This window comes from Neoarius graeffei, chromosome 28 (assembly GCF_027579695.1).
Source record: "Neoarius graeffei isolate fNeoGra1 chromosome 28, fNeoGra1.pri, whole genome shotgun sequence".
In the NCBI taxonomy this organism is placed as follows: domain Eukaryota; kingdom Metazoa; phylum Chordata; class Actinopteri; order Siluriformes; family Ariidae; genus Neoarius; species Neoarius graeffei.
Window position 1 is genome coordinate 51,424,049 of NC_083596.1, and position 27,847 is coordinate 51,451,895.

A 27,847-nucleotide genomic window follows, 5' to 3' on the forward strand; every position below is an offset into this window, starting at 1 on the left:
CATCTATTACGCATAGATGCTGTATTGAAAGCATTCAACGGGAAGTTCTCATTGAAAATGGAGCAAAGAGCAGCCCTGGAGGTATTTATTGAAAGGAAGGATGTTTTCGCCTTGCTCCCGACCGGCTTCGGTAAGAGTTTAATCTACCAGTTAGCCCCGTCGCGTCGCATACATCAGAGGAAAGAGTGATGTGATTGGTTTAAGCTTCGTCACAGCCTTTTCTGGCTTCGACCAGTAGCAAACTGAGGCATTTCAGGGAGGCGGGTCAACCATGGGCTCTGGGAAACGGTTGGGCTTAATATCTTGGCCAGACCAATAGCTCGGAGAGCTTTGAAGTCGTGTTAGCCAGGCTAGTTTGCCACGAATCTGATGTGTTCTGTCTTGATTCCCATCACAGAGTGATATTAATGCTGCAGCACCACGCTCACACCCGGGTGTGGTGGTTACACTTGCTCACTCGAGTTTGTTGACGGTGTAGTGGCTGCTGCTTTATGTCCCGGGGCCCCTCATGCCTGTGTTACCTTTGGCTCTCCCCTTTTAGTTATGCTGTCATAGTTACGGTAGTTGCTGGAGTCCCTGCTTGTACTCAGTGCAATATTAATGCACTACTTATTCAGGTGACATTGGGCATACCTAACAACCTGTGTTCCTGTAACTGGATTCTGTAACTGGATAAACTATCTGAAAACAATTAACCCTTTTACAGCCCCTGTTAGGAGCATACACAATACAGGAGCCTGATCGCAGCCCTCACCACTGAACAGCACTTTGCTGAAACATTAACTGTTAGCACGGGGCAAAGAGCACAGCAACTGACCTCCTCCCCCACTGACCTCTGAACCATGGTGAAGTTAGTGCTACTTCAGTATATCAAGTCAAGTCGAGTTTATTTGTGTCGCGCTTTTAACAATAAACATTGTCCCAAAGCAGCTTTACAGAATTTGAACGACTTAAAACATGAGCTAATTTTATCCCTAATCTATCCCCAATGATGAAGCCAGTGGCGACGGTGGCAAGGAAAAACTCCCTCAGACGCCATGAGGAAGAAACCTGGAGAGGAACCAGACTCAAAAGGGAACCCATCCTCATTTGGGCGACAACAGACAGCCTGACTATAACATTAACAGTTTTAACATGAAGTCAGTTTCGGTGATGTTATAAACTCTTCATTGATGGAAACTTGAGTGCAAAACTCAAGTATATTTGTCCATAAGAAACACACACTGATTTGCTTATCTTTAAACATATCTGCATTTAAAACCCCTTTCCCAAAATCTCTTGCTCTGTTAACATTTACAGATCTCACCTTTAAAAAACAGTAAAGAAAGAAAACACACCAAGTGTAAGCTGCGTGCACACGTGCACCATCTAAACCTTTCCAGATCTCTTTGAACCAGCCCTTTTCTTTTGCTTAATGTTTTATTTATTTAATGCGGTGAAATTTTTTTTTCTTTTAAGATGGAACCACTTTTGTTTCGACAAAATATTGTAATCAACAGTCATACGCACTTGTATCACTGACATCACAAACTTCTCCAAATACAGAAAATACTGCTCTAATAGTACGGGGTTCCCTTTCATTTTATCTCGATAAGTGTTAATCTGATCAACAGTGTCCAAGTCATCATCATCAAACTGACTAAAAACAGACACAATGCTCCTTGACTAGCAGAAGCACCGTCATTCAGGTTGACTGGCTCGCCAGGTCCCAGTGATGGAGGTATATCTTCTCCCACATCCTTCTCCGTGTGTGGACAAGCAAATCATTTGTTCCTCGTATCCCTACACTCCAAGCATTTCAGGTTCTCTGCAGGAGTAAAAAACATGCATGTACTGTCCCCATGTGCCACACAAAAAGACACATCCACTTGTCTCCTAAAAGATATAACATGTTCTAAGCCAGGGTTCTTACAGCCCAAAGGAATCACCATCATCGTCCCGGAAAACTTTCCAAAACGAGACACTTCTCTTTGGATTGCATCACTGCTGATAAAAGGTGAAACTTTTGAAACTGGCTTGAAACTTTAAGTGTTGGTGCAGACAGAGGTGTCACAGGCGTCTCGCACCCACAGCCCACTTTCAATTACATCACACGCCAAACTTTCTCTTTTAAAGAAAACAGCGGTTTTATTCACTCGAGATGCAGAGCTGATTTTTCACTTCCAACTTTACCAGCGATGGCCATTAAAACTTCCTCAATTGTTACTGATGCATCACAATGAGTTCCATTATGGAGTGAGGGACGGCGTGCTCCCGGGAGGGGAAGATGCCATCCTTAACAACAAAAATTTGTTCTGAAAACCTTTTTCACAATACAAGATGACAAAAAACTGACAATGACAAGGCACTAGGAAGTGAAGACATCATGGCGGCGTGATCGATGCTTGCGGCGGCCTCTGCTGACATTAGCAAAAGTTTTTCAGTGCTAGACGTAGTTTTGTCCCTGCCCTGTAAAGCAGTTGGGCAAAAATATGTTTATAACCACGTCTGTCTTCTGGACATTAGAAAGCACTGCCGGAACTGCAGACCGATCGTGCTAAACAGGATTAGCAAGTTAGGACTGTTACGCCGAGGCTGCACAGAGGCGACCCTGGATTCACCTGGGGCCACCACGGTGAGGAAGTACCACTGACGGCGCTGTGACAGGTCACGCAAGAGAGGGAAGCGAGGAGGTGTTAACACCAGGCTAAGGGCTAACGCCTGTAAACCGGCTGTTCCCTCGGTCCTATTGGCAAATGTTCGCTCACTGGACAGTAAAATGGATTACGGTACATCAGCCTGTGGACATCACTACAGCGTCGAGTAAGAGACTGTTGCGTATTTGTTTTCATGGAGACATGGTCGACAGAAACAATACCGGACTCTGAAATTGAGCTAACGGGGCTAACGCTCCACAGAGTGGACAGAGAGACATCAACATCAGGTAAGCTCCGCGGCGGAGGTCTGGTTATTTACACAAACAATTTGTGGTGCTGTGATGCCAGGGGGATTTCCAGATCCTGTTCTCCTGATGTGAAGTTTATGGTCGTGAAATGCAGACCTTTTTACTTACCACACAAACCGACAGCAATCATTATTACTGCAGTGTATGTTCCCCTGAGTGCAGAACGTTACAACACTCTCAGTCAGCTTCAGACAGCCCATCTGGATGCATTTTATATCGTTGCTGAGGACTTTAACAAGGCTAATCTTAAGTCTGTTCTCCCTCACTTCCACCAGCATGTCACATGTGCAACAAGAAGGAAAAATACACTGGATCGTTTATATACAAACACCAAGAACGCACCCACTGCAGCCCCTTTGCCTCACATTGGCAGCTCTGACCACCTGACCGAAGCATACAATACAGCAAGGAGAAATCTGTAAAGAGGAATCAGAGAGGCCAAAAGAGCTTATGGGATGAAACTGTCCAGTCATTTCACCGACACCAAGGACACAAGGTGCTTATGGCAGGGATTTCAGTCTAGGCTTTAAGCCTACTGTAGGGGCAATAGACAATAATCCCTCCGTACCAGATATCCTCAGTTCCGTTCTCTCCTGGTTTGAGGTTACAGGTAATAGAGTGGCACTAAGGCAGGCACTGCCTCCTACCAACCAGGCACTACGCTGTCTGCAGTGAGCTGCAAAGAGGGGTCTTTTCCAGCATCAGCCCTCGAAAGGCTGCTGATCGAGATCACATCCCAGGTTGTGTGCTGAAGGACTGTGCAGAACAGCTGAAGGATGTCTTTACAGACATATTTAATATCTCGCTCAGCCAAGCCAGGGTGCCTGTCTCTTTCAAAAGCTCCACCATAAATACCCCTGCCTAAGAAGCCTCCATGAATGACTACCACCCTGTGACCTTGACCCCCATAGCTACGACGTGTTTTGAGCGGCTTGTCATGAATCACATAAAGTCATGCCTCCCAACCAATCTGGACCCACTGCAGTTCGCTTACAGATCAAACCAGTCTACGGAGGATGCCATCTCTGCCCTGCTCCACCTCACCCTGACTCATCTGGAAAATAAGAACATCTACTCCAGGATCCTGCTGATTGACTTCAGCTCGGCTTTTAACACAATATTGCCACAACAGCTCATTGAAAAGTTACTGTTGCTGGGCATGGATCCTGGCTTGTGCAGTTGGATCAGGGACTTTCTGACGGAGACATGGCAGACAGTCAGAGTGGGGAGTGTTACATCTCAAACAACCACAGTAAGCACAGGATCACCACAAGGGTGTGTACTGAGCCCGTTACTGTTTACGCTGCTGACGCATGACTGTTCCGCTAGTTTCAACACCAACCACATCGTAAAGTTTGCCGATGACACTACAGTCATCAGCCTCATCACCAACGACGATGAGCCGGCCTACAGAAAAGAGGTGGAGCAGCTGACAGCCTGGTGCACAAAACACAATCTTACCCTCAACACCAATAAGACCAAGGAGATGGTAATTGACTTCGGGAGGACTGGTCACCGGCATCATCTCCCATTGACCACCAGCGGTTCTGAGGTGGAGAGGGTTCACAGCACCAAGTTCCTGGGGATCCAGCTGATGGATGAGCTGACCTCCAAGGACAACACCGCAGCTGTCATCAAGAGGGCCCAACAGTGCCTTCACTCCCTCTGCAGGCCGAAGAGGGTGGACCTTCCCATCCCGGCCATGACCATGTTTTACAGAGGCACCATCGAGAGCATTCTCACCTCCTGGATCTCTTACTGGTTTGGCAACAGCACAGCAGAGGAGAGACACAAAGCGAACAGGATGGTGAGAACCGCTGAAAAAATCATGGGTGTCTCACTGCCGCGTCTGCAGGACATCTACCCAGAGCGCTGCGTGCGGAGGGCAAACCGCATCATAAAGGATCGCACTCATCCCTCTCATGGCACGTTCACACTCATGCAGCCCGGGAAAAGATACAGAAGCATCAGATCAAGAACCACTCGGCTGTTAACCAGCTTCTTTCCCACAGCAATCAGACCATTAAACCAGAGAACGCGACCCGCATACAAGAGGCTGTTCCTCTAAAAACAAATATTTTATTCAACCACTTTTTTAAAATTCTGTTTTAGTATAATCTAGTTTATTTATTAGTGCCCTTATTTATTATCTTAAAAATTTTTTACAGGCTTTTTGCACTGAATTACTGACTGGTGGATGTGGGAAACACAATTTCATTTTTATGTGCAGCATAAAAATGACAATAAAGGAAATCCGATCTGATCTGCGTAAAACGGAAAGGAAAAGAGAAAACCCGAAAAGCGTCAAGAGACCGTACTGAATCGGGGGAAAAAGACATTTAAGTTTTTTTTTTTACACCTACTGCTTGGAACCAATTCCAAACTGATGTGCAGCCAGAAACATCCAGCTGGGAGATGTTCAACAAACAAACAAACAAACAAACAAACAAACAGTACAGAGAGTCCCAATACACATGTTCTCTCACACACTAACTCCCAGCATGCACCAGAGAGAGAGAGAGAGAGAGAGAGAGAGAGAGAGAGCAGAAATCTGTGAGCAGAAGATTCAGCAGAAAAGTGTAATGATCGTTCTACCATTTTAAAGATCACAGCTGTACCGTGTTGTTCTATTTAGTGTGTGTTTGACTCACGTCATCACTAAAACTCGTGAGTTAAAGTGTCTGGTTTCGTGTCGTTACTGCAGCAGAGCGAGAGCTGGAATTCTGTACTTTGGAGTTTGTATCTCAGGCTCTTTGTACAACCCCAATTCCAAAAAAGTTGGGACAAAGTACAAATTGTAAATAAAAACGGAATGCAATGATGTGGAAGTTTCAAAATTCCATATTTTATTCAGAATAGAACATAGATGACATATCAAATGTTTAAACTGAGAAAATGTATCATTTAAAGAGAAAAATTAGGTGATTTTAAATTTCATGACAACAACACATCTCAAAAAAGTTGGGACAAGGCCATGTTTACCACTGTGAGACATCCCCTTTTCTCTTTACAACAGTCTGTAAACGTCTGGGGACAGAGGAGACAAGTTGCTCAAGTTTAGGGATAGGAATGTTAACCCATTCTTGTCTAATGTAGGATTCTAGTTGCTCAACTGTCTTAGGTCTTTTTTGTCGTATCTTCCGTTTTATGATGCGCCAAATGTTTTCTATGGGTGAAAGATCTGGACTGCAGGCTGGCCAGTTCAGTACCCGGACCCTTCTTCTACGCAGCCATGATGCTGTAATTGATGCAGTATGTGGTTTGGCATTGTCATGTTGGAAAATGCAAGGTCTTCCCTGAAAGAGACGTCATCTGGATGGGAGCATATGTTGCTCTAGAACCTGGATATACCTTTCAGCATTGATGGTGTCTTTCCAGATGTGTAAGCTGCCCATGCCACACGCACTAATGCAACCCCATACCATCAGAGATGCAGGCTTCTGAACTGAGCGCCGATAACAACTCGGGTCGTCCTTCTCCTCTTTAGTCCGAATGACATGGCGTCCCTGATTTCCATAAAGAACTTCAAATTTTGATTCGTCTGACCACAGAACAGTTTTCCACTTTGCCACAGTCCATTTTAAATGAGCCTTGGCCCAGAGAAGACGTCTGCGCTTCTGGATCGTGTTTAGATACGGCTTCTTCTTTGAACTATAGAGTTTTAGCTGGCAACGGCGGATGGCACGGTGAATTGTGTTCACAGATAATGTTCTCTGGAAATATTCCTGAGCCCATTTTGTGATTTCCAATACAGAAGCATGCCTGTATGTGATGCAGTGCCGTCTAAGGGCCCGAAGATCACGGGCACCCAGTATGGTTTTCCGGCCTTGACCCTTACGCACAGAGATTCTTCCAGATTCTCTGAATCTTTTGATGATATTATGCACTGTAGATGATGATATGTTCAAACTCTTTGCAATTTTACACTGTCGAACTCCTTTCTGATATTGCTCCACTATTTGTCGGCGCAGAATTAGGGGGATTGGTGATCCTCTTCCCATCTTTACTTCTGAGAGCCGCTGCCACTCCAAGATGCTCTTTTTATACCCAGTCATGTTAATGACCTATTGCCAATTGACCTAATGAGTTGCAATTTGGTCCTCCAGCTGTTCCTTTTTTGTACCTTTAACTTTTCCAGCCTCTTATTGCCCCTGTCCCAACTTTTTTGAGATGTGTTGCTGTCATGAAATTTCAAATGAGACAATATTTGGCATGAAATTTCAAAATGTCTCCCTTTCGACATTTGATATGTTGTCTATGTTCTATTGTGAATACAATATCCGTTTTTGAGATTTGTAAATTATTGCATTCCGTTTTTATTTACAATTTGTACTTTGTCCCAACTTTTTTGGAATCGGGGTTGTAAAAGAAGCGAGCGAGCAAAAGCGTTACACTGTAGTCGAGTGGAAAGCCGAGGACAAACTGTAACTAAACAACTTCAAAATACAACATTTATTAACAAAATACCATCTCTCATACACACACACACACACACACACACACACACACACACACACACAAGTTTCTACAGTGACGAGCATGACTGCTTTCTTTGATCACTTTCTAATGTTGCTTGTAAAGTGTTAGATGTGTTTTTTGCATCTGTTGGCAATAATTATTTGCAATAAACATAGCTAGCTGATATTAGCTATACACATTGTGTGTGTGTGTGTGTGTGTGTGTGTGTGTGTGTGTGTGTGTGTGATGTTAGTGAAGTCAAACACACACGAATCAATTTTATTTCACATTCACAAACTCAAAACCTTCTCCATTTTTCCATGACAGAAAGCGACAATGCCAGAAAGCAGGAAAATCATGTTGAAAGATTATTATTGTGAGATGACAGGAAGGGGGCGGGGCTTCCCTAAGGTTGGGTTAATTGAGGTATTTCACCTGACGTCACAGGGTCACGTGACGCCCCGGTGTCCGCCATTTTGAAGGTCAAGCTAGCTAATGTCAACAACAGTAGCTAGTATGTTACTGTAGCAATGTTTACGTTCAGTCATTTGGATGACTGTTAAAACCTTTCAGTCTCAAGTTTTTCCTTTACTGGATTTACTAGTTTACTGTAATTATGATCCGGCAGCTATTTACACCGGATCCAGTGTAAATAGCTGCCGGAGTGCGCTCCAGCTTGCTCCCCCTCAAATTAAGCAGCGCAAATTAAGCGCGCTCCGGCAGCTATTTACACTGGATCCGGTGTAAATAGCTGCCGGATCATAATTACAGTAAACTAGTAAATCCAGTAAAGGAAAAACTTGAGACTGAAAGGTTTTAACAGTCATCCAAATGACTGAACGTAAATATTGCTACAGTAACATACTAGCTACTATGTTGTTGACATTAGCTAGTGCTAACAGCTAGCTGCTAGTACACTGCTACAACACAGACACCGACCCTAATAATACAGTTCTTGGTCATTGCCTGGTAACAGCAAATTCAAAACGGGCCATGTCTCAACAGACTAAGAAGTTATTTCAATGACATTTAATAACATTTTGTTTATCCTGAGGACCGAAAGTAAATGAAAACGTGAACAAACCTTCGCTGTAATAAGATGGCGACCACCGGCTCCGGGGACGACCCGCTGATGTAGGCATGTTACCCAGCCTGACACAAAATATTTGTAGGCATCCAAACTCTTATACGCTTTCAGATCAATACCTGTGTATGGCGATGGGTTTTTAACGACATAGGTATACAGATCATGTGGGCCGAAGTCAGGTAAAGACGAGGGCTTCGTGTACTTCCGTACGTCAGTGAACAATCCTGGTGGAAGCAGGTAAACGTCGTTCTCTAAGCCTGCTAACCTCAATTTTTGCAAATCCCTCTCCCTCTGCTCGCCCTGTAAATGCCCTACGTCGCTGGATAGTGAAGGTGTTTTCTGCATCTCGCTCCTTTTTCTTTTATGTTTTTCGTTTGTCGCCTTCCTCGCATTCAAACTGATTCGAGCCGTGACGTCCAAAATGGCAGCCTAACGATGCATCACATGACTTGGTCACGTGGGTGAAAAACCTCAATACTGAATCTAATATTCTGACCAATCACAATCCAGAATTCTGCAGCATTGCATATCCACTATTCCAACCTGTGGAACTCTTTAATCCGTCCACGCCTGGTGGTGATCTCAGCTTTGCTGTTTCTGAGGTTCCTCAGACATTGCAGTTGCTTCACATCACGGTTCCTTGCATCACATGGACATTGGGTTTAGTGTGATATGATGCCCTGATTGTAAGTAGCGGTTCGTGTAGCTCCATCTCGCAGTCGTCAGGTGCTGGCTCCGTTTTCAGTCGGCCATTTTGTTCAGCGAGGACATTGTTAGAGCTCAACTTACAAAATACATCTTTAATCTATAAAGCTGTGTTTCTCTCGTTTGTGAATGGAGGACAGCAGGGCGGAGCTTATCGGCTGCTAATGAGTCGCTGTTTCTGACAGCAGCTGGATGTGTAAGGAGTATTTTATAGATCTGGTGAAATAAATGTAAATAAATGAGTCTGAGGGTGTTCAGAGTTTCAGTATAAACATCTGTCTGAGTGTCCATCAGGCCGAACGCTCGTTTAATCAGGAACACCCTGGAATTTCAGGCACTCGGGCCTCAGACACACTGCTTTCCTGCTGGTTTTAGATTTTATTTATTCAGCATTGAAAACAAGATGCTGAATTCTCAGTTCTGATTGGTTGCCAGGTGTTGATTAATTCTCTCGAACAGCCGCTCTGACATTATTGCAGATTTATATTAATGCTCTTGTTCTAAAATGTTATCGTTTCCATAGTAACAGCTCATTCATTACTCATTTTGATCATTATTTTTATTTTTCTGGAACAGGATTTCTGGAAGGAGTCTCCAGTGTGAGCGCTGTGTAACAGTCAGAGGTGAAGCTGGAACTAAATTTTCTGACGCTTTTAGGAGAGAGGAGTTTACACTTCTTCTTCTTCTTCTTCTTCCACAGTTTCTCAGTAACACGACGGAACAAGCTGCGTTTTATATTTTTGTCTTAATAACTTCAAGAAAGACAGACTGCTGAGGGAACGACTGTTTATAGCTGCTATAATGTAAGTGACAACAGGAAGTAACTCAGTAAATGTAACTATAAACGGACAAAAATATGACTTGGTGTTCTTTAATAAATATAACACTGTAATCACTACATACATAAAATCACACAACACAGCTCCCTCTGATACTGAGAGGCACATGTGTTTTTGTTGAAAATAAGTATTTCTTGATGAGGGATTTGTTTTTCTCTGAATAAATTTATTTCAGTTAAACGTTGGATTTTTCTCATTTTTTCAGTGTGAGATGAAGCGACTTTGTAAAGTGATGGATTTTTTTTCAAACCCTTTTTTCTGATCTTTACAATAATTGTGGAGAGCACTGGATATAGAACATGAAAGTATTCTGAAAACACACATTTGTTTGTTTAATTTGACTCTAAATGGTTTCCACACAAACACATAATAATAATAATAATAATAATAATAATAATAATAATATTCCTGTCCTCCTGTTACGCCTCCTTTGGGGGGAGGAGGGGTAACAGGAGGACAGAGGACGGGAAGGAGCAGTAGCCTCGCCTAACAATAAGCAATACCGGACAATGTGCAATATAAATGCAATATCTCTCCTGCTGCCCCCCCTTTTCCTTTTTTTCCTCTCTCCCCTCCTCTCTCTCCCCCCTTCCTCTCTTCCCCATATCTTATTCTTTTTAGTTTAGTTTATTAGTTTCTTTAACAGGGGCCATGTACAGAACGAGTCCCCCACCAGAGTCAGCTATACAGCTCAGTTTCCCCTGTGGTCCCTGGGCAGGGGGCTTCAAACTAACACACACACAATAAAACAATATGGACAACACACACACTACTATCGCCACTGCGACTAAATACACACTAAAAACTAGGGATGTCCCGATCAGGTTTTTTTGCCCTCCGATCCGATACTGATCATTTGATTTTGAGTATCTGCCGATACCGAGTCCCGATCCGATACTTCTTATAATCCATAAAAAATAAAGACGAGGAAAGAAACGGATCCAGGATGTTCCGCATTTTTTATTTAACACCTTATTTTAACATCCAACAACTCCGTTAGCAAACAGAGCACTTACGTGAGGCAGTTTGAACAATAAATAACAAATTTAAAAAAATAACCTTAAAATACCTGGCAGGAATGTAAACAAATAAAAAAAAATAAAGTGCCACAGTGCCGGTAATTTGCTTTTAAGAACGCATCTCACAGTGGTGTACAGTAATTTCAATTAAGGAAATGAACATTTTTCTTGATGAAAACAAGCATTTCTACCCTTTCAGGTTTGAGCCTGTTTCTTTTGTCATCCAACGAAAAAAAAAATGATCTCATGCTTTGCTTTCCGCTTCGAACTGCTTTCGTGTTCAACTTTGCCGGCAACAGGCAGCCAATAACCAATAGCGTCTCCGCTACAAAGTGATGTCATGCCGCACGCGTTGATGTTGCTGTGTTGAGACAAGAGGTCTGGTCTCACTCTGTGCCAACGCATAGCTATTGATGTGTTAAAAATGAGAATATATTATATAGATATATATCCGATCCCTGATTGGGAGGCAATGCCCGATTCCAATCGAGTCTGAAACCATGTGATCGGGCCCGATTTCCGATCACGTGATCGGATCGGGACATCCCTACTAAAAACAGCAACATCATACTCGGACAACACAACATCACAACATGTAACGATGGCCCAAGGACCACACCCCTGCACAGGACACGCCCACCAATACACACATCACAAAATAATACATTAATGAGCGCATCTTTGATCAGCCTTCAGCCGTATCTTTAAGGATTTTTTAACTTGGCTGAAACTTGTAGAGTCTCTAATATGAGCTGGAACTGAGTTCCGTTTTTCTGCTGCACTGATAGAGAAAGCTGATCGGCCAAAGGAAGTCTTCCTGAAACTCCCATAACGATCACCTCTCACTGAAGACCACAGACCCTTCATTCATCTCTGCAAAGTGATGTGTACTGCCTGAGAGGTGGCGGAGCAAAATCATGGACGAGTTTATACATCAAGCACGTATCAGCAAAACAGATAAAACTCTCAAAAGTTTGTTATGATGGCACAATGATGGTAATGTCTTGGTTTTTTATCAAGAACTTTATATTTGTATATGTAAATACTTAATTTATTTTAATTTATCTAGAAGTTTTCTCTATTTCTTTTCTCTGTTTATCTGTAATGATGCTGCTGGAATCTTAATTTCCCTGAGGGAACCCTCCCAAAGGGATCAATAAAGTTTTCAAATCCTATCTGTCTGAAAGATTCCACTTCATTGCTATTAACCATCACAAATCCCGTATCACCCCTGTTTCACATGGAGTCCCGCAAGGTTCAGTTCTTGGCCCCATTCTCTTCATCTTATACATGCTTCCACTCGGTTACATTATACGCCGCCATGGACTTCAATTCCACTGCTACGCCGATGACATCCAGCTCTACATCACCACTAAAACCATCACTCCAGCTATCTTTTCCACCCTCACCAACTGCCTGACAGATATTAAAACCTGGATGAGCCACAACTTTCTCAAACTCAACAACAATAAAATTGAAATTATCATCTTTGGTCCAAAATCCATCCTCCCCACCTCCCAAGATTTCTCACTCTGCATCGATGGTCACTCTGTTACTCCCTCCCCCTGGTCAGAAATCTTGGAATCTACATGGACCCTGCACTTTCCTTCAAGTCACACATTAACCATGTCACCAAAACATCTTTTTTCATCTACGTAACATAGCACGTCTACGACCCATTCTCTCCTCCTCAGCTGCAGAAACACTAATCCACGCCTTCATCACCTCCAGACTTGACTACCGTAACAGCATCCTGTATGGCCTCCCCTCCTCTGTTCTCCAAAAGCTGCAATATGTTCAAAACTCTGCTGCCCGACTGCTCACTCGATCCCCCTCCAGAGAACACATCACCCCCATCCTCTGTCAACTTCACTGGCTTCCCATTAAACAACGTATACATTTCAAGATCCTCCTCATCACCTACAAAGCTCTTAATAACCTCGCTCCCCCACACCTGACTGATCTCCTCCAACGCTACTCTCCTACTCGCCGACTACGCTCTGCTGACGCAAACCTTCTTACACCCACCACCAGGACCAAATATCGTACAATGGGAGACAGAGCCTTCACCATTGCTGCCCCGACTCTCTGGAACTCTCTCCCACAAGCCATCCGAAACTCTGATACACTGCTGTCCTTCAAAAACCAACTCAAAACTCATCTCTTCAATGCTACTTACAATACCTGACACATCATCTTCCATTATCATCCACCCTTTTTCCCTCTGTTTTCCCTCTGTGTGTGTGCTGTGTGCATGTTGTGTGTGTAATTTTTGTAAAGCGTCTTTGAGTGTTAAGAAAAGCGCTATATAAAACCAATGTATTATTATTATTATTATTATTATTATTATTATTATTATTATTATCTCATCTAATCTAATAATAGATAAAATCAGAAATCGTCTCTCGTGCTCTAAGTGTAGTCTCAGAGATTTACTCTAATTCCTTTTTGATTAGTTTCTCTGTGAAAAATTAAAAATATTTGAAATTAAAAAAAAAAAATCTTTGCTCTTCTTTGTAAAATTACTTGGAGCTCAAATTAATCACCAAGAATTTCATGTAATAAATCAGCACAAGTTTCAGAAATTAAAGGGGAACAGAGGGCAATATATAGAATAAATATAACAATAAAACACACATTAACGAACCTTATTCAAGACTTACAAAAGTTTTTTGTTCTAAGGTTGGAAAGTTATAGTGTTTTGAAAGTAGCTCGAGCAAACTATTTCCGCAGTTTGAACAGCCCGCCATGATATTAATTTTATCCAATCAGAATGCACGTTCATTTTCTCTGCGTAACACTCATGACGTATGTATGTGCCCAGTTGTGTTGGCTCATTGAGGTTGGGAATAGCACGTGTGAAATACCTGTTTCTGCCTCTTGCGACGATTTCGCAAGTCCACGGGTGGCGCCTATCTCATTGCAGCAAATAAATTCTGCTGGACTCGTGAGCAACTCCACGTTACATTTTCCGCACGAGCACCACGCCGTGTCACCTGCACGCAGACGCTCTGCCCCACGCTCGCCATGCCCATGGTCAGCATCAGTCTCATCCTCGCCGTCATCCGAGCTTTCTTCTCTTATTTCATCACCGGAGTCGAGAGTACCTCTCCTAGGTTCAAACTGGTACCCTTCTAAGCCATAGCCTGCTTGCAGTGTGTCTTGCGGGGTCTCTTCGTATGATTCGACAGAGCTGTCGCTTTCACTTGATGCGCCCGACGCCATGATTACATGCTTATCTCCTCTATTTCGGAGAGTTCCGCTAGTGCAGTGGGTAGCGCTGACGTCACGGTCTTTTAAAAATGGCGACTCTTGTGCGGTTTAGCGTATAAAGCATTATATTTACAATTACCAAGATATTTCGTTGTTTTCTAGTACATTAATTTGATAGAATACTTAAGAATACATTACTTTGTCACATCAGCAACCGTATATATTATATTTTGTACCCCTTTAAATGAAAAGAAATAATAATAAAATAAAACATTTATTTTGTATTTTGTTAAGGAGCCACATTCAGACTTTTTACAGGATTTCCAGGAACGCAGCTGTCCAAGATTTAATATTTTAATCTCTTAATTTTTTAATTAAACCTGAAGATTATTCTCATAATTGCTCTTCGTTCTGTTAATCTTGTGATTTATCCGTCACTGCAAAAACATCTTCGAACATTTACCTTCACTCTGACTCCTTGTTCTGCTCATTCATTTAGATTTCTAATTTTTTAAATTATATTGTTTGTTTTCATTTTTTTTACCCGTATATGGAATAATCATTCACACTGCAGCGCTGTAAATCTGAAATAACACCACTGAGAACAGAGATGAGGGATGTGACTTGTGTTTACAGTCAGATGTGTGTGCGCTCGCGTCCTCACCCTCTCAGAATTAAATCCTCACCGAGTGTGTGACGCGACCCGAACCCGACCCTGTCCTCATCAGGAACTCTTATTGCTCACAAACTCGCACTGTTTACAATCTGACAACAAATTTCTCGAGACGCAGCGAACACACCCACTCGGGCCGAACGTCTTCCTGAACTGAAGTGTCGCTCAGTAAGAATGTGAAGACTTCACGACCAAACAGGATTCACGCCAGAACTTTCCGGAAGAGAGTGTGTTCTCTCACACTGTCACAAAGAGGCTTCAAAACAACGACCTTTTAATTCTTCAATTGATTGTGTGATTAATTATTACGCTTTTATATTTTTTTAGAACAAAGGTTCTTCATGGAGCTGGTCGAAGTCTCTTCGTGCTCTTTTTTTTTTTTTTTACTCAAAAAGAAGCAACGTTCGGCTGCCTTTGATGTTTGAAGGCTTTGATGACCGCAGCGCACTTCTGTTGCATCACGTGCTGTCACAGCTCAGGGTGTCTTGGGAGTGAAGTGGGCGTGGCCTGGGCAAGGCAGCTGGCGGTTACCTGTGTGTTGTATTGTTTCATGGAAAATGACAAAGGACATGCGTTTTTCAGGAACACAGTGTGCTGGTACCACCCTTGGCAAGCTTCCTATGGGAAGGACTAGATCACAGATCCACCCAGAAACCAGGACTAAAACCTATAACCTTTTTTGAATCTGCCCAAAAACTGTTCAAAGTCCAACAGGGTTACAACTACTGACTTACAGAAACCCGGTCCAAATCTCTTTATCATCAAACAATATTTACACAAACATTCGAACAAATCTCTCAGAAGTCTTCTGGTTATTTCCCTAAAAAAACAGGATTCCTGACAATATCTGGGAATTTGACTAAAATATCTGAATAATGATGCAGAACCAGTTTTCTTATTAAACCATGTTAGAGCCTGAAACTGAAAACAAATTCCTTCCAGAACCCGGTCAACATCTTTTCATCTTTTAATCGTTACATGAAACAGGAAAATGTATAACTTGATCCAAATCGCTCGTTAACTGCTCGTTAAAACTAGTCAACGCTCGGATACGGATCCAAACCGGTCCGTTTCTCAAATACAGTCAGACTTCTGTGCTGTTCAGAACCTGAGCCAATACAGCGCTCTCGATCACTGGCTGCAGCAGCCGTAATCCTGTCCTCACCTCACCGTGCGTGCATTTTACTTTCATAAGATTTTTCTTTCATCCTTTTAAACAATCTGTCTTGAAAATAAAGTTGTGACAGCAGCAGATCAGGGCTGTGTCTGAAACAATAACCACCTGTAACTACAGCAACCACACCCGAGGAGGCACTGATGAGTTCATGGGGCAGCATCAGAACCTGCATTCTACTGGCTGGTGAATTTTAATAGGGTCATTTCACGAGAGAGAGAGAGAGAGAGAGAGAGAGAGAGAGAGAGAGAGAGAGAGAGAGAAAATGAGAGAGAGAGAGATAGAGTGAGAGAGCAAGAGAGAGCGAGAGAGATAAAATGAGAGAGCAAGAGAGAGAGAAAATGAGAGAGCAAGAGAGAGAGCGAGAGAGAGAAAATGAGAGAGCAAGAGAGAGCAAGAGAGTGCGAGAGAGAGAGAGCAAGAGAGAGAGCGAGAGAGAGAAAATGAGAGAGCAAGAGAGTGCGAGAGAGAGAGAAAATGAGAGTGAGAGAGAGAGAGAGAGCAAGAGAGAGCGAGAGAGAGAGAAAATGAGAGAGTGCGAGAGAGAGAGAGCAAGAGGGAGAGCGAGAGAGAGAAAATGAGAGAGCAAGAGAGTGCGAGAGAGAGAGAAAATGAGAGAGCGAGAGAGAGAGAGAGCAAGAGAGAGCGAGAGAGAGAGAAAACGAGAGAGCAAGAGAGTGCGAGAGAGAGAGAAAATGAGAGAGCGAGAGAGAGCGAGAGAGCAAGAGAGTGTGAGAGAGAGAGAAAATGAGAGAGCAAGAGAGTGCGAGAGAGAGAAAATGAGAGAGCGAGAGAGAGAGAGAGAGCAAGAGAGTGCGAGAGAGAGAGAGAAAATGAGAGAGAGAGAAAATGAGAGAGAGTGCAAGAGAGAGAGAAAATGAGAGAGCAAGAGAGAGAGAAAATGAGAGAGCAAGAGAGAGAGTGAGAGAGAGAAAATGAGAGAGCAAGAGAGTGCGAGAGAGAGAAAATGAGACAGCAAGCGAGAGCTAGAGAGTGCGAGAGAGAGAGAAAATGAGAGAGCAAGAGAGAGCAAGAGAGAGTGAGAGAGAGAAAATGAGAGCGCGAGAGAGAGAGCAAGATAGTGCGAGAGAGAGAGAGCGAGAGAGAGGAAATGAGAGAGCAAGAGAGAGAGAGCGAGAGAGAGAAAATGAGAGAGCAAGTGAGAGAGAGAGCGAGAGAGAGCAAGAGAGAGAGAGAGCGGGCACAGAAATCTGTGAGCAGAAGATTGACGAGCGTGTAAAAGCATTCTGAGTGTGAGCAGGAGTGATCTGTGAAAGAGATCAGAGTTCTGAAGGAGAGAAGTGTGAACTCTGATTGCGAATAAATCCTGATCTCAAACTGAAAGGCCAAACTCTTAATTAAAGAGAGGAGGAAACGCCGTCGTTGTTTACTTCGCCCGCTGTTCGGTGCCCGTTTCTCTGGGCTCTGTGTTCAGTCTCGTGTGTATGGTGGTGCCCTGGAGCCTGTTATTTAGCTGCTGTTGTTTTTCAGGCCGGGCTTTGAAACGCACGCACCAGGATAATCACAGCTTTATTGTAGTTAGAGATTAGATTAGATTAGATTAGATTAGATTAGATTAGATTAGATTAGATTAGATTAGATTAGATTAGATTAGATTAGATTAGATTAGATTAGATTAGATTAGATTAGATTAGATAAAACTTTATTGATCCCTTTGGGAGGGTTCCCTCAGGGAAATTAAGATTCCAGCAGCATCATTACAGATAAACAGAGAAAAGAAATAGAGAAAACTTCTAGATAAATTAAAATAAATTAAGTATTTACATATACAAATATAAAAAGAATAAGATATGGGGAAAAGAGGGAGGGGGAGAGAGAGGAAGGGGGGAGAGAGAGGAAGGGGGGAGAGAGAGGAAGGAGGGGAGAGAGGAAGGGGGGAGAGAGAGGAAGGAGGGGAGAGAGGAAGGGGGGAGAGAGGAAGGGGGGAGAGAGGAAGGGGGGAGAGAGGAGTGTTGTATCAGTAATGTGCAAAAAAACCTGAATGACTCTCTCTCGCTCTCGCTCGCTCGCTCGCTCGCTGACTCACTCATTCACAGAGAAGTCGTGTGTGTGTTCACTGGAACCAAGACATTAAAAGTAGCCTAAATGCAGGCGGGTGGGTGGGCGGTTCTTGTGGGTACTATGAAATCTAATCCCACCGGCGCCACCACGCTCAGTAAAACCCTTCAGACGTAACCCAAACAGGACTCACAGCAGTATCTCATAATCTTGTCCAAATCTCTTAAACAAGGCATTACACAGGATTAAAACTGCTTTCAGGAGCTTAACTTCAATAAATATTCAAAGCAGCAATGCTGTGAACCTGCTCCAAAAGTTTTCATGTGTAACACAAGACCTGAACCGCAGACCTTCTGAAGTCTTTCTCCAACACAGCGGCCTTCCAGAACACAGAGGAAATCTCATATCAACCCACAAAATATTTCAGCAACTACAGTTCAGGAGCCAGGTCTAAACTTCTGATTAAACCAGTCAAGCTGCAAACTGATGATCTTCCAAAAAGTGCTTCAGAAATATAAATCAATAACAAGGAAATTCTGCCTTACAGCATTTTCACACCGAATCAGAGTGAAATAGATTTTTGGAGTGGATTATAATTTGGGGGGGGGGTCATGTAGAGCTGAAAATGTCCTCGTAATAACGGTTCCTCCGTTGGTACATACACATGTAGAAATCAGAACATCACCTGAGCCTGAAGAACATGGAACTCCCATGATATAAATCATTCGCTACAGATATAAAGAAGAGTTTCAAACATTTAGTGCATCACTGCTCTCTATTCTCTCTGTTTGATCTGTCGGGCTAAAGCTCTCGAAGGCGTGGCATTTCTGCAGTTCTCCAGCTCTGTCCTCTGGCACACACCATGTGTCTGGTCACTTCCTGCAGTTGTGTCAATTCTGAGTCGCATCACAGACCACCTCTCTCCAACCTGTGTGTGTCTGAAGAACCTCAGCGAGCGGGAGAACACACCACGGTTTCAGACAGACAGACTGAACACTGCATGTGTAGAAGAACTCTGACTAGACTACAGCAGAAGTGAAGAAGCTTCCAGGTTTTTATTTAATGCAGTCCAATCCCAGGTTTTCACAACCCAGTCCAGATCACGCCATCGTCTCACCTCAAACTGGTATAAGAACAAATTCCTAAAACAAATATATCTTATTGCAGAAGGCTCCTTTAAGATCACCCCACTCAAACCAGATCTACTTTAACCTCCTAGGGCTTAGCGGTCACATGCGTGGACAGCACTTTTTAGAAATTTGGAACAAGAATCCACATATGTGGACATACTTTTTCTCTAAAAGTACATCTTATCAAAAGATGATGTTTAGTTTTTATTCTAATCAGGTTCTAATAAGCCCAAATAGCAAAGAGAAATAAAAAATGCATGTAAAAAAACAGCTCGGGCCTTAGGAGGTTAATACCTGCTCCAGCTGAATGTTGGAAGAATGCTCACTATTCCATCCAAGATTCAGGATTCTCACACTCACATTTCTCTTCTTCAACAAACTGGCACCCTTTTAGGTTCTGGTCCAAATCTGAAACCTTGTTATTAGAAGCAGGCGTTAATGATGAAATAAAAAGCCAGTGGAATAAACAGATATCAGATCTGCTCAGATAAAGGCCCCGTCACACTTATTCAGAATTAGCAGGAATCAAGCAGAACCAGCCGGAATGAAACATTTTTCAAAATTCATGCCACATTCGGGCGGGAATTTCAAACTGACCAACATTCTTACAGCTTTGTAAGAATGCTGTTCGAATACTTAGAATGCGCTTCGAACCCACCTCGAATGATTCTTGCACATTCCGGGTGTATTAGCTTTCGAATGCAGTTCAAATGTAGTTGGAACACAGCAGCAATACCTCAAATGCTGTTAGAATGCAGTAAGAATATTAAGAATGCACTTCGAATGGCGTACGAGTGCGGTTCGATTGCTGCCCGAATACCACCTGAAGTCTGGTCGGAAGGTGCCTCGAATGCTGTACGAATTCACCTCAAATGCAGTCAGAACGCTCCCGGAATAGCCGCCGAATATGTTTCGAACGTCTAAGAATTCAAAGAGAATGCATCTCAAATACTTAGAATGTATTTTGAATATCCCGGAATATACGAAGAATTTTCATTCCGACAGCATTCCGGTTCATTCGGGACATTCTGGCAGCATTTGAAGTGGCTTGCCATTTCGATTTTTCCCTCGAATGCGATCGGAATGTTTCGAATGCTGTTAGAATGCCGTAAGAATATTTAGAATGCAGTCAGAATGCAGTTAGAATACACTTCGAATGCCGTTCGATATTTCTCCTCTTCAAATCAAATGCACCTCGAATGTTTTGAGCACGAGCAAAACATTTGGGCCGGCCACAAGAATGGGCCCCAATGTTTGGAATGCAGTCAGAATTTTTAGAATGCACTTCGAATATCCCGGAATACGAAGAATTTTCATTCTGATGGCATTCTGGCTCATTCCGCCTCTAGTGTGACGACCCTATAATCCTTTCACACTCTCTGATATTTCATGTTGACTTCTGTGCTCTGCAATCCACTATCAGCTGTCACTATTCTCCTGGTGCTCCTCCTCCGCCTCCTCCCACACATTCTGTCCTGCTCTCACTCTGCTGAACTGGAGAAATTAACCACGATGTCCTAACGAGGTCAGACTGTCTCTGATTAGCCGTGTCGAAAACATGAGCAATGTTTTCCACAACATTCTCAACATTAATTAAAACCTGAGAAATGGAGCCGACAGATAAAAACAGATCATTCGGTGGAATTCAGGTGTTTAGAGAAAGGTGTGAAGAGAGCACATGGTTCTGCACAGACCACAGATCTGCACAGAGCACACAGATCTGCATAGAGCACACGGTTCTGCACAGAGCACACATTTCTGCACAGACCACACAGATCTTCACAGAGCACACGGTTCTGCACAGAGCACACACTTCTGCAGAGAGCACACAGATCTGCACAGAGCACATGGTTCTGCACAGAGCACACAGATCTGCACAGAGCACACAGATCTGCACAGAGCACATGGTTCTGCACAGAGCACACAGATCTGCACAGAGCACACGGTTGCTGTCCAGCCACAGCCCGAGGTACTTGTAGGAATCCACAGCCTCCACCTCGACTCCCTCGATCAGAACTGGTCATGACCTTGGTCTGGACCTCCCAAAGTCAATGACCAGCTCCTTGGTCTTCGAGGTGGTGAGCTGCAGATGGTTCCTGTTGCACCACACAGCAAAGTCCCTCACCAGGCTCCTATACTCCTCCTCTCTGTCATCACTGATACACCCAATGATGGCTGTGTCATCGGCAAACTTCTGAATGTGACACAGCTCCGAGTTGTACCAGAAGTCCGTGGTGTACAGGGTGAAGAGAAGAGGGGCCAGCACCGTGCCCTGGGGTGCTCCAGTGCTGCAAATCACAGTGTCAGACGTGATGTCCTTCAGCCTGACATACTGCGGCCTGCCAGTGAGGTAGCTGGAGATCCAGGTGACCAGGCAGGGGTCCACTCGCATCCTGTTCAGTTTGTCCTGAAGCAGTAGGGGCTGGATGGTGTTGAAGGCACTCGAGAAGTCCAAGAAGAGGATCCTCACTGTGCCATTTCCCTTATCCAGATGCAAGTGGGCCCAGTGTAGCAGGTAGAGGATGGCGTCTTCCACACCAACACCTGCCCGGTACGCAAACTGCAGACAGTCCTGGGCATGTTGTACCTGGGGTCTGAGGAGGCTGAGGAAGAGCCGCTCCAACGTCTTCATCAGATGTGAAGTGAGTGCCACCGGTCGGAAGTCGTTCAGCTTGCTGGGCCGATTCTTTTTGGGAACTGGAACGATGCATGATGTCTTCCAGAGGGTTGGCACTCTCCCCAGCTGCAGGCTGAGGTTGAAGATGGGTTGGAGTGGTTCACCCAGTTCAGCAGCGCAGGTCTTCAGTAGTCGGGGACACACCTTGTCCAGGCCTACTGCTTTCCTGGGGTGAAGCTTCCTCAGTTGACCTCTGACCTGGTCTGCAGTAACGCATAGAGGAGTCTGTGTTGAGGTGGGGGAGGAGGGGGCTGCTGTGATGACTGGGGGGAGGTGTGTTGAGGGAAGAAGGAGAGATGGCTGCAGTGAGGAAGAGGGTGGGGGGGACATGGGCTGGTTGAACTGATTGAAGAATTCATTCAACTCGTTCGCCCTCTCCACCGTCCCCTCAACGACTCTGGTCTTTCGATTACGTTCATTATGTCTTATATTAAATATAGTTAGTTTTTTTTTTTTCTTTTTTATCAGACATCTAATTTATTGGGTTTGTTTACCTGACATGTTTCGACGTACAACTTCCGTCTTCCTCAGAGTGTCACCGGATGTTAATTGGTGACGCATCTTTTATCAGCTGCTGTTTCTGAAGGCGTGGCCTTCCTGTCTGGTTTGACAGGTCGGTCACGCCTTCTACTGTCTGTTTGTCCCCTGCAAGATGGCACTCCAGGTGTGGGAGAGCATGTATGCTCCCTCATCCCGGTTGATGGTCCTCGGGCTTCGCTTACGGATCTCCATGGCCTCCCTGATCCAGCGCTGATGTTTGTTATCTTCTGTGCGGATGACTCTGGCATTCCCCCAGTCCATAATGTGATTTTCCCTTTTACAGTGATCTGTTATAGCTGACTTATAATTTTCCTGTTGTGCCTTTTCTTTTATTGTTCGGGTTTGTCTTGTAGCTGTCTCCTTTTCGCACTCTTTCTTATGTTCATGTTTTCTTGTGTTGAAACTCCTTCCTGTCTCCCCAATATAAGTTTTATTGCATAATTTACATGGAATCTCATATATGGTGTTGCATCTGTTGTCCGGATGTATTCTGTCTTTGGGATGCACCAGGATCTGACGGAGTGTTGTGTGTGGTTTGACAGGTGTGTTAACATTGTGTTTCCTCATTACTCTTTGAATGCGTTCAGTTATTCCCCTGATGTATGGTAATGTAACTACTCCCCTGTGTTCTTGTTTGTTAGTTTGTTTTTTCTCTTTCTTTTGTGTTTTGTTGTTTTTAACCTGTTCCGCCCCTTTGGATATTGCCCATTGTGGATATTGACATGCTTTCAGTGCGTGTTGTATATGTTGTTCCTCCTGTTCTTTGTCCTGTGGATCTGTAATTATTGCTGTGCGTTCATGTAATGTTCTAACTACGGATATTTTGTGCATTATGGGGTGTTCGGAAGTCCAGTTTAAATATTGGTCGGTGTGTGTGGGTTTTCTGTGTACTTTTATTTTGATATCCCCATCTTCTGTGTGTTGTATTTTTAAATCCAAAAATGCTATTGACTGCTCCGTTTCTTCTTCATGTGTGAATTTTATATTGCCGGTATTGTCTATGGTGTTAAGATGGTCGGTGAGTTGTTGAGTGTGTCCCCTCTTTACTTTTTCCAATATGTCGTCCACATACCGTTTCCAGAGTGTTGGTCTGTATTCCGCTGGTATTGTGGTGAGTGCTTTTTGCTCCAGATCCTCCATGAAAAAACCGCACATGATGGCTGATAGTGGGTCTCCCATGGCAAAACCTTCCTTCTGTCTGTAGATTGTATTCCTGAACTGAAAGTATGTGGATGTGGCGATGAATTGAAGAAGCTGAGTGATGTCTTGTACGGTGAGGTTTGTACGTTTCTTGAGCGTCCTGTCTGTTTTTAATTTGTCTTGTACTATCTGTATGGTGGCTTCCGTGGGTGTTCTGGTGAAAAGAGATATGACATCATGTGAAATGAAAACTTCATCTTGCTGCATTTTGATGTTTTTTAGTTCTTCTGCCAGATGTTTTGAGTTTTTGCAGTGTTGGTCTGTGAGTCCTAGTAATGGTTTAATTATTTCGGTGAGTGCTTTTGATAAGTTGTATGTGACTGAACCAATGCTATCTACTATGGGGCGTAATGGTGTTCCTGGTTTATGTATTTTTGGTGTGCCGTAAATCCTGGGGATGACATTGGCTGTGGGTACTAAGTGATTGTAATCCTGCTTATCTATTTTATTTTCATTGAGTAGTGGTTTTAGTAGTGCTTTAAGTTTCTTTTTCTTGTCTTCTGTTGGGTCTTTTTTTAATATTTCAAATGCGTTGTCGCTGAGTAATTCATTCATTTTTCGTTCATATTCATCAGTGTCCATAATAACTGTTGTTCTGCCTTTATCTGCTGGGAGGATTGTGATGTCTTTATTTTTTGCTAACGTTCTCATGGCTTTGGCTTCCTGTTTTGTGATGTTACTGGGTGGTGGTTTGGCCGTTTTCAATATACCAGCTATTGCGTTTCTTAGTGCTGCTTTTTGTCCCTGATCCTGTATTTTCTCACATGCTAATTCAGTTGCCAGAATGAATTCGTCGTGTGGTATGTTGTTCGGTGTGACAGCGTAGTTGAGTCCTTTTGCTAATATACTGCGTTCTGCTTGTGAGAGTTTGTACCTTGATATGTTGTAAATCCATTTGTCGTTGATGTGTGCGTGCTCCGGTTCTGCCTTCTTTTTCTGTGCGATGAGTTTGTCCAGTTTTCGTATTTGTCGGGTTTTTGTCTCTGTGAATTCCTGTTCGTGTACGTCTGCCAAGTGTCCGTGTATTGCCATTTCCATTTCCTTGTTTTGGGGAAACCGGCGTTTGAAAGTTTCCGTCTCTCTGTGTAGTTCGCTGTTGATATTATTTAGTTTATCCGTTGTGCACCGTATCCGTTCTTTTACCAGAGTCATCCGCACTTTCCTGATCATCTTTTCCGCGTTTCTGGTTGGAATCGGGTTCTTGATGTTCAGGCTGGCCGGTACGACTTCCTCATCCCGGCAGCGCAGATTGAATCTCAGGTGATTCCTGTAGCGTGCCCGTTTCCGTGTCAATCGCTCTAGGCGGCGAAACTCCTTGATGCTTTCGTCTCCGTAACTAATTCTTAATCTTTCGATTACGTTCATTATGTCTTATATTAAATATAGTTAGTTTTTTTTTCTTTTTTATCAGACATCTAATTTATTGGGTTTGTTTACCTGACATGTTTCGACGTACAACTTCCGTCTTCCTCAGAGTGTCACCGGATGTTAATTGGTGACGCATCTTTTATCAGCTGCTGTTTCTGAAGGCGTGGCCTTCCTGTCTGGTTTGACAGGTCGGTCACGCCTTCTACTGTCTGTTTGTCCCCTGACAAACAGACAGTAGAAGGCGTGACCGACCTGTCAAACCAGACAGGAAGGCCACGCCTTCAGAAACAGCAGCTGATAAAAGATGCGTCACCAATTAACATCCGGTGACACTCTGAGGAAGACGGAAGTTGTACGTCGAAACATGTCAGGTAAACAAACCCAATAAATTAGATGTCTGATAAAAAAGAAAAAAAAAAACAACTGACTCTGGTCTTTGTATTGTGGCCTGTGATGGTTTTCACAGAGGTTAGGGTTTAGGGTGTAGGGTGTAGGGTTTAGGGTGTATGGTTTAGGGTATAGGGTGTGGGCTATAGGGTTTAAGGTGAAGGGTATAGGGTGTAGGGTTTAGGGGGTTTATGGTGTAGGGTATAGGGGGTAGAGTTTAAGGTGTAGGGTTTAGATCTATGAGCTGTGTAGAATCCCTCTGTGACAGTTTGTAGGAGGGGGTGGAGCACAGAAAGACGGCAGGCCAGAATAAAGTTCCAAACTTGTATTATTTTGCTCTTTTCAGATGCACCAACACACTCTCCCAGCCATGCACACACACCAGTCGTCTGGCTGGGGAGAGAGCTCACTTCCTCTGCTCTCTCTCTCTTTATATAGGGCGTGGTCGCTGGGAAGACACACAAACACAGGTTAATTGACATCAGGTGTAGTGATTCTGCCACTTACCTTCCCTGACTCCGCCCTCCGGTCACAGACCAATGCTTGACCACGCCCCCTCTGCCACACCCTCTCTCTCCCCAGGAGTCTGAATCCCAGTAAATCTGTAACTGTAAAGAGTTCTCTGTGTTTTTGCGAGAACCCTCAAAGGGTCGATGAGGAAGTGTATAATAATAATGATGATGATAATAATAATAGTTTCCAAACTGAGGCTTACACTTAATCTCGTTCTCTGTGTTCTATGGAGAACCCTTCATACAGTAGGTTCTCCTGTAACGTAAATAAGTTCCCAGTAGAACCACTTTAGGAAACTCACATTCCCTTAATTAGTTTTGTTAAGAATCACTGAGAAACCTTTTCCCTGAGCTTCTACATTCACTAGCCACTTTATTAGGAACACCCCCCATCCCCCTGCTGTTCTCTGCAGTTCTGTAATCAGCCGATCCCTCCACAGCAGCACGATGCATCAAATCCCACAGGTACAAATCCAGAGCTTCAGTTAACGTTCACAATGTTCAAACATCAGAACGGGAAACATTGTGATCTCACAGTGAAGTGTGACTTTCTTTCTTTCACTGTGGCAGTATGGGTGTTGGTTTGAGCCAGATGAGTGTGAGGTTTGAGTATTTCAGAAGCTGCTGGTCTCCTGCTGGGGTTTTCACACACAACAGTCTCTAGAGTTTACAGAGAATGGGGCAGAAAACAAAAAACACTGAGTGAGTGAGCGACAGTTCTGTGGGTAGAAACAAACGCCTTGTTGATAAGAGAGGGTCAGAGGGAAATGGACAGAATGGATTGAGCTTTTTTGCCAGGAAGCTAAGGCCCAGAAATGTGAGTTTCACGTCCCCGAGGTCTCCTTTCTGGGTTTTATTGTACGGATAGGACAACTCCAGATGGATCCAGCCAAGACCCTGGCCGTCCGAAACTGGCCCACTCCCAAGTCCGTCAGAGAAGTTCAGCGGTTCTTAGGATTTGCTAACTTCTACCGCAAGTTTGTCAGGAACTTCAGTTCTGCAGCAGCGCCCATATCGGACCTCACCAAAAAGACAGGTGGATCTTATGTCTGGTCTCCTCAGGCGGAGAAGGCGTTCAAGGACCTCAAGCACCGCTTCTGCACGGCACCCATTCTGGTCCTCCCGGACACATCGCAACCGTTCATCGTCAAGGTGGACGCCTCGGACAGTGGCGTCGGCGCGGTACTCTCTCAACGCTCGGATGGAAGGTTGCACCCCTGCGCATACTTCTCCCACCGTCTGAGTCCTGCGGAGTCCCGGTATGATGTGGGGGATCGAGAACTGCTCGCGGTGAAACTGGCCCTTGAGGAGTGGAGGCACTGGCTGGAGGGAGCACATTCCTGGTTTGGACGGACCACAAGAACCTGGAGTACTTCCAGCAAGCCAAGAGACTCAATCCATGACAGGCTAGGTGGGCCTTGTTTTTCAGTCGGTTTGACTTCACCCTATCTTACCGCCCCGGCTCTAAGAACACCAAACCTGATGTGCTTTCCAGGCTGTTCGCTCCCACCAACAGGGAGAGTGAAGTTGGACCTATTATCCCTGTGTCCCGGATTGTGGCCCCTGTCCGCTGGGGTGTTGAGGAGGCCGTCTGACGAGCTCAACGCCAGGACCCCGGTCCTGGGACGGGGCCACCGGGCCTCTTGTACGTCCCGCGTCAAGCCCGGGCCAAGGTTCTCCAGTGGGGTCACTCGTCCCCTCTCACCGCCCACCCGGGAGCTCAGAGGACCCTGGACTTCTTGAAAAGATGCTTCTGGTGGCCAAGCATGGAGAAGGAAGTAAGGTCATTCGTCCTGTCCTGTGATGTGTGCACCAGAAGCAAGAACCCACGACAGCATCCCCAGGGCCTCCTGCATCCTCTGCCTATTCCCCGGCGTCCCTGGTCCCATGTGGTGGTCGACT

General features: G+C 44.2%; 1 protein-coding gene across 2 annotated transcripts in view; it reads right to left on the minus strand.

Moving 5' to 3' along the window:
* The window catches only part of ar (androgen receptor), a 220,405-nt gene that overhangs the window by 93,838 nt on the left and 98,720 nt on the right, over positions 1 to 27,847 (minus strand). The window lies entirely within an intron of this gene.